Source organism: Hordeum vulgare, chromosome 6H (assembly GCF_904849725.1).
Source record: "Hordeum vulgare subsp. vulgare chromosome 6H, MorexV3_pseudomolecules_assembly, whole genome shotgun sequence".
Taxonomy (NCBI): Eukaryota; Viridiplantae; Streptophyta; class Magnoliopsida; order Poales; family Poaceae; genus Hordeum; species Hordeum vulgare.
The window spans coordinates 347,727,312-347,739,640 of NC_058523.1; positions in this window are offsets into that span (position 1 = coordinate 347,727,312).

The following is a 12,329-nucleotide window of genomic DNA, read 5'->3' on the forward strand; positions in this document are numbered from 1 at the left end:
TGGCCGGTGATGGCAGAGGCGGTGCCGGATCCGGACGGATCAGGGTCGGCCAAGGGAGAGGAGAGGAGCCTCCGATGGGGTGGCGTGGGGGGAATGGGGGAGTGAAATGGGGTGGAGTGGGGGTAGGGTTTTGGCTGGGGCGGGGTTTTATACCCTCAGTGGGGGTGGGCTAGTTGGCCTAGTGGGCCGAGGTCCAGTTGGGCCGGGAGGGCCTTTTGTTTTCTCTCTTTTTGTTATTTTTATCATTAATTTATTTTAATTTATTCTTTATTTTTTATTAAATTTAGCACCAAAAACACTTTGATAAAAAATATGGGACTTGCCCCATAATTCTCAATGTATTTCTTTACAAGGGAACAATTGGTTTTCGGTTTTTTTAGAAATTATTAGAAAATAGTAAAAATGCAAGAGGGCATTTAATAATTGTTTTGGCCCTAGTTTTATTTAGTTTGAGGTACCAAATTAATCCATAAAATGTTTGTTCCAATTTTTATAATAGCTTAGGGAATATTTGCAACCCATGCATGATTTTTATTTATTGGTTTGCAAAACTTTGAAATCCACTTCTCACATGAATTGGAATCACAAAGGAATTTGAATTGAGCTTGATTCCATTAGTGATCATACTTGGATTAGCAAAAGCATTAGCTTAATCCCCATGTTATTGCAGCTTAATTATAAGGAGTTAATGTACTATAATTCGGGAACGTCACAATAACTGAGGGAAATACTTACCTGTAGTGTGCTGCAATTAAACGTTCCTCTTCCCGGAAAACCCAACACAAATCACAAGTATCAATGGGTGACCCGTAATGTCCATAATCTGGATTCAAACGAGCGTCTCGTTCAACAGCAAGAAATTGGTCGGATTGTTTTCCTGAATTCCTGTGGAATTGACGTGTGGCGTGTCGTCAAGGAGAACATACTCGGCTAGGGTTGACCATTGGTATTTGAGTGCTTTGATAGGATCCTAGATTGAAGTCGGGTCCAATGTAAGGCTCAACCAGTGACGAAGTCGAGCAAGAAGCCCGAAGTTAAAGCTTCGGGGTTTCTGGGGTCCTCGGTCAAGGCTGAGAACCCCGTAAGGACCAGATCGCCATGGGAGTTGGCGGCGTAGCCAAAGTCGCCGAACCTGATGTACTAGCCATGTATGAAGGCATCCATGGTGTTGATGTTATTGCAAGTGACAAAGCCAAACATCTATATTTTGGCGATCACACAGTGGAACACGCAATGAAAGCATCAAATTCGGTGTCAAAACCGATAGATCTCGTGTAGGGGGTCCCGAGTTGTGGATCTTTGCTCGAGGGGTAACAAGAATAGGGGAGATGATGTTTACCCAAGTTCGGGCCCTCTTGATAGAGGTAAAACCCTACGTCCAGATCTTGTTATATTGATGATTGAGTACAGAGTATATAGTTGATCTACCTCAAGATCGTATGTTGTGGTCTAAACCCTAGGACTAATGATGTTCCCAATCGTCCCTATGGACTAAAACCCTCTGGTTATATATACACCAGTGGTACTTAGGGTTACATATAGTCATTTACATCCTTACACAAACATGCCAATATTATCATCTCACTTGGAGCACACACCAAGGCATCGAAAGTTTCCATGCTGAACACAGTCTCATCTTGCAGTTCGGTCCTCCAACGGTAGTCATAGTGTGACCCATGAGTCCAGCCCGTAGAGATAGTTCGGTGGCCCGAGGACCCCTTAGTCCCAAACTCCCTCACGGGGCGTTCGTGGAGCTGGTCCACAACCAGGAGAAAAGAGAGGGAGGAGGCAGATGCATCTGACGCAAGCGCGTGTGAGCATGCCAATTGGAGCGCTTGGGCGGCCATGTCACACGTGTGAGGGAGGCCACAACAGGGATATAGAGGAGGGGCAACATGGTGCTGTGTCTCGGACACCGAGGCACCTCGACTGGCACGAGGGGGAGCCCGAGGTGGTTGGGTATGTGGCATCAATGCACGGGTGCATTGTAGCGCGCTCCAGAGCGGGCTTTTGGTAGGCACGGACGTGTCTTCACGTGCTCTGGCACGCTCACCATGTCCACTTGCGGCTGGCACCACTTGAGATACCCTTTTTAGCTTAGGTGGCAAGGCAAAGTAGAGGTAAGAAGGAGGGGGGAAGAATGGTGCTACCAAGGTGAAAATAGAGAGTGGATTGATGGTTTTACCCCCCTCAATCATTAATATGGTTGCTGGAAATGTCACTCAAGGAAGGGGGAGCTAATGGACTTGTGGTAAAAATACCAGCTCAGGAAAACACTTCTAGGGCCCCAATGATTAACCACAAAATTACATTAAAAAAATTGGCAAGGTTTTGAGCTAGCTAAGGTGTTCTACTTGCTATGGGATTAAGCAAGGGCGAGAGGCATCACAAATCTACCGAGCCCACAAGTTTTTAGCTCAAATGGAGAAAGTGGCCTGTGTAGCTTTTGCAAACTCTAGAATTGGGCAGAAATAGGTTTGCTTAAACCTATCTAGTCTACACCATTCTACTTAATGCACCACTTGGTGTAGTTGCATCATTAGGGGATTAGAACATGTTCACAAAGTTTGAGATCAAATGCTAACAATTGACAATGTAAATTTGATTAGATTTGGATCTCGACAAAGAGGGGTTCGGGACACTTTACTGACCAAAACTACTTGGATTGAGGCGAAACTTGGCAAGATCATCACACGAGGAATATGCGACTTGCTTGAATTTTCCTGGATTTATTTAAGAATATTTCTTATAGAAATATTTCAAAAGCCTCAAATATCCATAAAGGGTTTTGGAGGGTTTTTTCCAGTATTTTAAACATGACCATGTTTTAAACTCTTATATATGGAAAATATATGCATGTCCAATGAGTTTCCCTAAATTTTCTAAAATATTTTTGAAACATAAAAAAATCCCTATAAAAGACCATTGTTGGACTAAAAAGGGCATTTAAATAAGGTACACAAATAAAAAAAATTAAATATTATTGTGGTTTTTGGAAGTCGTATATATAATGGGTACCAAATAAAATATTTGGGACAAAACATTTACCCTAATTTAAAGACTTGTAGTACAAACTTCAGTTCATGGATTTTTGAAATCCTAAATCAAATAAATGCTTTTTGGCAAAATAATATTTTATTATAAAATATTATATGTCCTGTACACATGGCATGATCATTGGAAAAAAATTGATCAGGAAAATGAGTATTGAGAGTGGCGCAATTTTTGTGAATTAAAACATATACAAGCAAACAAGCAAATGACAAATCAATCAAGCATCACAAGCAAACAAAAAGTTTTAACAGACCCAACTTTATAAACATAGCAATGTGGTACAAAACATAGGATGTGACAAATACTGACATGCATCGACACACTCCTCGGCGGGTACCCAAGGCACCTAATAAATGCGAGATCTGCGTTGGTTTGAAGAAGTTGACATCACCAAAGACGCACTTCAGGAAATATGGCTTACTAGTGGCTATATCGGATACTTGTTGAAGCTCTTCTCTATCCGATCTTGCTTGCACGTGGGCTTCCTGACGCGCCAGTTTGAGCCTCTCGAGCTCGACTGCATCCTTTTCCTTGGCATCCTGAAGGGTGTCACGCTCTGCGTATAGACCCTTTAGGTATTCCTCCACCTTCAGTATCCGACCTAGATCCTTTTGTCGTTCGGCTTCGGTCCAAGCCTTTTTAAGCTCGGCGTGAAGGGCCTCAATCTCCGTCGTGACAACTGGAAACAATCAGTGCACATATACTGCTACTTGAGTTGTTCTAAAAACAAATAAAGTTATATCGCTAGTTTCTACTTCTTACCTTACACTTTTTCCATCTACTCCTTCAGTAGATTCATATCCTGCTCGAATCATGTAAGCTTACAATTCAACGCTTCCAACTTTATCGAGTTCAACGCTGAATATGACGCAGAGGCCTACAAAAAATTTATTAGACACGAAAGACGAAATCGATCCTCTCATTAGCTCTATTAAAGCATAGTTAATAGTATAGCCAACTGCTGGCTATAAGCCATCTGATAGCCCATCTTATAGCTAGTTTTTACAATAGCTAGCTATAAAAGAGTACTATTATTATCATATATGATCTATCTTTTATTCTCACAAATCATCTAGGAACACGTGCTAGAGCTAGCTCTTCACAAAGAGCTCGCTTCCCTTCTCTCTCTCCTCTTCTCTCTCATCCAATTCAACAAAAATATAGTGTTTTAATCCTTACAGCCTGCTGACAGTACTTTATTATACTTGCTCTTAGTCTTACCAGATTCTCGGGGGCTGTTGCATATTTACTTTCAATGCAAATTTTAAATTAAAAGTCAAAGCTCAAGTCAGTTCATAAAACTAACTTAGCGCTCGAGGGCTACTATATCTTCACGCACAAGGCATATATAAGTTTTTTCAATACTCATGTAAAAGTCTTCGGAAACTTTTCTTTTAAAATTTTCCTTCAAAGGGTACTAGGTATATTAAATATCAACTAAAAGGTCGGTGTTGTAAAAACTAATGAGTAATACAAATCATGTACCTCAAAACCTTTTGAGTGGTCGATGAAGGCCTCCATAATTCCGTCCTCCACAGACTGGAACTGGTTAAACGACATGCCGAGAACGGCATGGTGCTCGGGAAAATAGGGGAGCTTGTTAAAGTTGCATCTATCTCCTTCTCATGTCCCCACGAGGTTGGTCTGTCCAAGGTCGGGTAGGGGCAGAATATCCTCGGATCCATCCCTCGTGGACCAAGGGATATCCGCCTCCTTCTGGCGTTGTCGCTCTGGAGCTGTTGGAGTCGAGGACTCCACGTGATTAAGCATCATTTCTTCTTGGACAAAGGGAATCCCTTCCCCTTGGTCCTCGGTGGCTGAGGTTTGAACCTCAGACATAGACATGTCGGCACCGCTCTGTTTTTAACACAGAAGGATCCAAATGTGATGAAACCCATACCAGCTCGCCATGAGCAAGGGAAGTAGGGACATTCGTGTCCGAAGAGCTATCGGCTAGTTCGACTGAAGGGACAAAACTATCTGACTCCGCTTCTGCAGGAAGGCGACGTTGTGGGCTATAAAGGAAATAATATAACGAGGTTAAGAACATGTTCCTTGAAACTATTATGTAAAATGTTAAACAAGCTACCTTTGCGGTGGAAACTTCTCCCAGCATTGAAGGGCGGATGCGTCCCTAGAGGAGCCGAAAATAGCATCGTCAATGGGAGCCGAGGACCAACTTGGCTAGGAGACATGTGTTTTCCTGAGCCTTTTCAGTTGTCGAGGAAGTTCGGCCTCGTCGACGCTGGCAAACTTTGCCCTCTTCCCCCTCTCAAGGGAAGGAGCCTCGCCCTCCTCCTCTTCATTCTTCTCCTCCTCGGTCGAGGAGTTGTGGGTTCTCTCTGTCTTGGCATCCGAGGAGGATCCTCAATTGTGCAAGCCTTTCTTTTTCTTCTTCTCACCCTTCTCTTTGACCGAAACCATGTATGGTTTTAATATGTCCATTTTGCATCATGATTTACTATTGATATTTATAACGTTTTTAAACTTTATTTCACTTTTTGATGCAATCCTTATACCTTTTCTTTCTTATTTTACAAGGATTATACAAAGAGGGAAATTGCCGGAAACTAGAATTGCGGACCTGAAAGGCTATGGAAAATGCTGGAAATTTTCTAGACTCCAAATAACCTAAAACTTCATGGAGCATTTTTTGGAATATATGACAATTATTGGACCGAAGAAGTACTAGAGGGGGCCCACCAGTTCCGCATGAGGCAAGAGGGTGCGTACAGTTGTCTTATGGGTCCCATAGGCGGCCCTCGGTGTCCATCTTCTACTATATGAATGTTGGGGAACGTTGCATGGGAAACAAAAAAATTCCTACGCACACGAAGACCTATCATGGTGATGTTCATCTACGAGAGGAGATTAGATCCACATACCCTTGTAGATCGCTCAGCAGGAAGTGTTAAGAAACGCGATTGATGTAGTGGTGCGTCTTCATGAACCGTCCCCTGAACCGTCCCACGATCCGTCCCACGAACCGTCTCGCGATCCGTCCCATGATCCGTTCCGATCTAGCACCGAACAGGCGGCACCTCCGTGTTCAGCACACGTACAGCTCGATGATGATCTCGGCCTTCTTGATCCAGCAAGAGAGACGGAGAGGTAGATGAGTTCTCCAGCAGCATGATGGCGCGTTGGTGTTCGTGATGATCTATTCCTACAAGGCTCCGCCCGAGCTCTGTAGAAATCTAATCTAGAGGAAGAACTACGAGGTGTAGGTTTGAGTTGCACGTGACAAAGTTGTGTCTCAAACAACCCTAAACCTCTAGTATTTATAGGAGGAGCCAAGGGGTGGGGCAATGCCCTAGGGCGCCGGCCAAAGAGGCCCTTCTTGGGTCGGCCGAAGAGGGAAGGGAAGAGTCCTTCTCCAATCCCACTTGGATTAGGACTCATTCCTTATTTTCCCACCTCTTTGGATTTTTCCACTTTTTCCTCATGGTATTTCCTTGGATGACTTTGTCAGCCCATTATACCTTATTGTGCATCCAATAAACCCATGTGGACCCCTTGGGGCGTGGTGGGCCCACCCAGTGGGCCCCCGGAACCCATTCGTCACTCCCGGTACACTGCCGGCAATGCCTGAAAACCTTCCGGAATCCAAACACCAACTTCCTATATATCAATTTTCGTTTCCAGACCATTCCAGAAACCCTCGCGACGTCCGTGATCTCATACGGGACTCCCAACAACCTTCGGTCACCAACACATATAACTCAAATAAACTAAAACGTCACTGAACCTTAAGTGTACAGACCCTACAGGTTCGAGAACTATGTAGACATGACCCGAGACACTCCTCGGTCAATATCCAATAGCGGGACCTGGATGCCCATATTGGATTCTACATATTCTACGAAGATCTTATCGACTGAACCTGTGTGCCAAGGATTCATATAATCCCGTATATCATTCCATTTGTCCTTCGGTATGTTACTTGCCCGAGATTTGATCGTCCGTATCCCTATACCTATTTCAATCTCGTTACCGGCAAGTCTCTTTACTCGTTTTGTAATACAAGATCCCGTGACTCACACTTGAGTCACATTGCTTGCAAAGCTTGTGTGTGATGTTGTGTTACCGAGTGGGCCCCAAGATACCTCTCCGTCACACGGAGTGACAAATCCCAGTCTTGATCCATGCTAACTCAACGAACACCTTCGGAGATACTTGTAGAGCACCTTTATAGTCACCCAGTTACATTGTGACGTTTGATACACACAAGGTATTCCTCGGGTGTCAGTGAGTTACATGATCTCATGGTCATAGGAATGTATACTTGACACGCAGAAAACAATAGCAATAAATTGACACGATCACATGCTACGTTCATAGTTTGGGTCTTGTCCATCACATGATTCTCCTAATGATGTGATACCGTTATCAAGTGACAACACTTGTCTACGGTCAGGAAACCTTGACCATCTTTGATCAACGAGCTAGTCAACTAGAGGCTTACTAGGGACAGTGTTTTGTCTATGTATCCACACATGTATTTGTGTTTCCAATCAATACAATTATAGCATGGATAATAAACGATTATCATGAACAAATAAATATAATAATAACTAATTTATCATTGCCTCTAGGGCATATTTCCAACAGTCTCCCACTTGCACTAGAGTCAATAATCTAGTTCACATCACCATGTGATTTTAACGAATCCAACACCCATATAGTTCTGGGGTTTGATCACGTCTTGCTCGTGAGAGAGGTTTTAGTCAACGGTTCTGAATCGTTCAGATCCGTGTGTGCTTTACAAATCTTTATGTCATCTTATAGATGCTGCTACTACGTGCTATTCGGAAATACCCCAAATATCTACTCTACTATACGAATCCGTTTTACTACTCAGAGTTATTCGGATTAGTGTCAAAGCTTGCATCGACGTAACCCTTTATGACGAACTCTTTAATCACCTGCATAATCGATAAAAAATCCTTAGTACACTAGTTACTAAGGATAACTTTGACCGCTGTTTTAGTGATACAATCCTGGATCACTTTTTGTACCCCTTGACAGACTCATGGCAAGGCACACATCAGGTGCGGTACATAGCTTGGCATACTTTAGAGCCTACGGCTAAGGCACAGGAGACGACCTTCGTCCTTTCTCTTTCTTCTGTCGTGGTCGGGCTTTGAGTCTCACTCAAATTCACAGCTTACAACACAGCCAATAACTCCTTCTTTGCTGATCTATTTTGAACTCTTTCAAAAACTTGTCAAGGCATGCATTTCATTGAAAGTTCTGTTAAGATTTTTGATCTATCTCTATAGACCTTGATGCTCAATGTTCAAGTAGCTCTATCCAGGTTTTCCCTTGAAAAAACTCCTTTCAAAGAACCCTTTATGCTTCACAGAAATTCTACATTACTTCTGATCTACAATATGTCAACCACATATATTTATCAGAAATTCTATAGTACTCCGACTCACTTCTTTGGAAATACAAGTTTCCCATAAACCTTGTACAAAACCCAAAAGCTTTGATCATCCCATCAAGCGTATATTCCAACTCCGAGATGCTTGCACCAGTCCATAGAAGGATCGTTGGAGCTTGCATACTTGTTAGCATCCTTAGGATTGAAAAAACCTTCTGGTTGTATCACATACAACCTTTCCTCAAGGAAACCGTCGAGGAAACAATGTTTTGACATCCTATGTGCAATATTTCACAAACAATGCAACAACTGCTAACATAATTCCAACAGACTTTAGCATCGCTACGAGTGAGAAAGTCTCATCATAGTCAACTCTTTGAACTTGTCGGAAACATCTTTGCGATAAGTCCAGCTTTTCTTAATGGTGACTTTTCACCATCATCGTCGGTCTTCCTTTCAAAGATCCATCTTTACTTAACAGTCCTACGACCATCAAGTAGTTCTTCCAAAGTCTACATTTTGTTCTCATACATGGATCCTCTCTCAGATTTCATGGCCTCCAGCCATTTGTCAGAATCCAGGCCCACCATCGCTTCTCCATAGCTCGTAGGTTCATTGTTGTTCAATAACATGACCTCCAAGACAGGGTTACCGTACCACTCTATAGTAGTACGCGACCTTGTCGACCTATGAGGTTTGTAGTAACTTGATCCGAAGCTCAATGATCACCATCATCAGTTTCCACTTCAATTGGTGTAGGCGCCACAGGAACAACTTCCTGCGCCCTGCTACACACTGGTTGAAGTGACGGTTCATTTACCTCATCAAGTTCCACCACCCTCCCACTCAATTCTTTCAAGAGAAATCTTCCCTCGAGAAAGGACCTGTTTCTAGAAACAAACACTTATCTTTCGGATCTGAGATAGGAGATGTACCCAACTAATTTGGATATCCTATGAAGATGCATTTATCCGCTTTGGGTTCGAGCTTATCAGAGTGAAACTTTTTCACGTAAGCATCGCCGCCCCAAACTTTTAAGAAACGACAGCTTAGGTTTCTCCAAACCATAGTCTATACTGTGTCATCTCAACGGAAATACGCGTTGCCTATTTAAAGTGAATGCGGTTGTCTCTAATACATAACCCATAAACGATAGTGGTAATTCGATAAGAGACATCATAGTATGCACCATATCAAATAGGGTGCGGCTATGACGTTTGGACACACCATCACACTATGGTGTTCTAGGTGGCATGAACAACGAAAAAATTCCACATTGTCTTTACTGTGTACCAAAACTCGCAACTCAGATATTCATCTCTATGATCATATCGAAGACAGTTTATCCTCTTGTCACGACAGTCTTCACTCTGAAATAGCTTTGAACTTTTCAATTTTTTAGACTTGTGATTCATTAAGTAAATACTCCTGTATGTACTCAAGTCGTCAGTGAAGTAAGAACATAATGATATCCACTGCATGCCTCAGCACTTATTGGACTGCACACATCAAAAATGTATTACTTCCAACAAGTTACTCTCTTGTTCCATGTGATATGTTTTTGCATGTCTCAAGTGATTCAAAATCAAGTGTGTCCAAACGATCCATCTGCATGGAGTTTCTTCATGCGTTTATACCAATAGGTATGGTTTGCATGTCTCAAACGTTTCAACAATGAGTGAGTACAAAGATCCATCGGCATGGAGCTCTTCATGCATTTTATACCGTCATGACTCAAGCGGTAGTACCACAAGTAAGCGGTACTATCATTATTACTTTGTATCTTCTGGCACCAATATTATGAACATGTGTAACACTACGATCGAGATTCAATAAACCATTGAAGGTAACTATTCAAGCAAATAGAATAACCATTATTCTCTTTAATTGAATAATCGTATTGCAATAAACATGATCCAATCATGTTCATGCTCAACGCAAACACCAAATAACAATTATTTAGGTTTAACACCAATCCCGATGGTAGAGGGAGCGTGCGACGTTTGATCACATCAACCTTGGAAACACTTCCAACACTTATCGTCACCTCGCATTTAGCTAGTCTGTGTTTATTTCGTAGCTTTTATTTTGATTTACTAATCACTTAGCAATCAAACCGGTATCTAATACCCTCGTGCTACTAGGAGTACTAGTAAAGTACACATCAATGTCATGTATACCAAATATACTTCTGTTGACTTCGCCACCCTTCTCATTTACCAAGCATCTAGGGTAGCTCCGTCTGAGTGACCGTTCCCCTCATAACAGAAGCACTTAGTCTCGGGTTTGGGTTCAATCTTGGGTTTATTCATTAGAGCAACAACTGGTTTGCCGTTTCATGAAGTATCCCTTCTAGCCCTTGCCCTTCTTGAAACTAGTGGTTTTACTAACCATCAACAATTGATGCTCCTTCTTGATTTCTACTTTTGTAGTGTCAAACATTGCGAATCGCTCAAGGATCATCATATCTATCTTTGATATGTTATAGTTCATCACGAAGCTCTAGCAGCTTAGTGGCAGTGACTTTGGAGAACCATCACTATCTCATCTGGAAGATTAACTCCCACTTGATTCAAGCGATTATTGTACTCAGACAATCTGAGAACATGCTCAACTATTGAGCTTGAGATTTTCTCCTTTACTTTCTAGACAAAGAATCTTGTCGGAGGTCTCATACCTCTCAACAAGGGCACGAGCATGAAATCTCAATTTCATCTCTTAGAACATCTCTTCTGTTCCATGACATTTCAAAACGTCTTCGGCACCTTGCTTCTAAGCCATTAAGTATTACACACTGAACTATCACGTAGTCATCAAAAACGTGTATGTCAGATGTTTGCAACATCCACAGACGACGCTCGAGGTGCAGCACACCGAGTGGTGCATTAAGTACATAAGCCTTCTGTGCAGCAATGAGGACAATCCTCGGTTTTACGGACTCAGTCTGCAAAGTTGCTACTATCATATTTCAACTAAATTTTCTCTAGGAACATATAAAAAAACAGTAGAGCTATAGCGCAAGCTACATCATAATTCGCAAAAACCTTTTGACTATGTTCATGATAATTAGAGTTTAACTAATCAAATTACTTAATAAACTCCCACTCAAAAAGTACATCCCTCCAGTCATTTGAGTGGTACATGATCCAAATCCACTAACTCAAGTCCGATCATCACGTGAGTTGAGTATAGCTTCAGTGGTAAGCCTCTCTATGCTAATCATATCAACTATACGATTCATGCTCGACCTTTCGGTCTCTTGTGTTCCGAGGCCATGTCTGCACATGCTAGGCTTGTCAAGTTTAACCTGAGTGTTCCGCGTGTGCAACTGTTTTGCACCCGTTGTATGTGAACGTTGAGTCTATCACACCCGATCATCACATGGTGTCTAGAAATGACGAACTGTCACAACGGTGCACAGTCGGGGAGAACACAATTTCATCTTGAAATTTAAGTGAGGGATCACCTTATAATGCTACCGTCGTGCTAAGCAAAATAAGGTGCATAAAAGGATTAACATCACATTCAATTCATAAGTGACATTCCCATCCCATTTTTACATTCTAATTTCTTCTTGTACATACTGCTCTTTATTTGGGAATAAAAAAAAGGTTGTGGGGGGTTTTCCCTACAGTAGTCGGTCAAAAAATAAGTGACATGATATGGCCATGATCTTGTGCTTCTTGATCTCCATCACCGAAGCACCGGCATGATCTTCATCGTCACCGGTGCCAAACCATGATCTCCATCATCGTGCCGCCATCGAGGTTGTCGTGCTATCTATGCTATTACTACTAAAGCCACAACCTAGCAATATAGTAAACGCATCTGCAAACACAAACGTTAGTTTAAAGACAACCCTATGGCTCCTGCCGGTTGCCGTAGCATT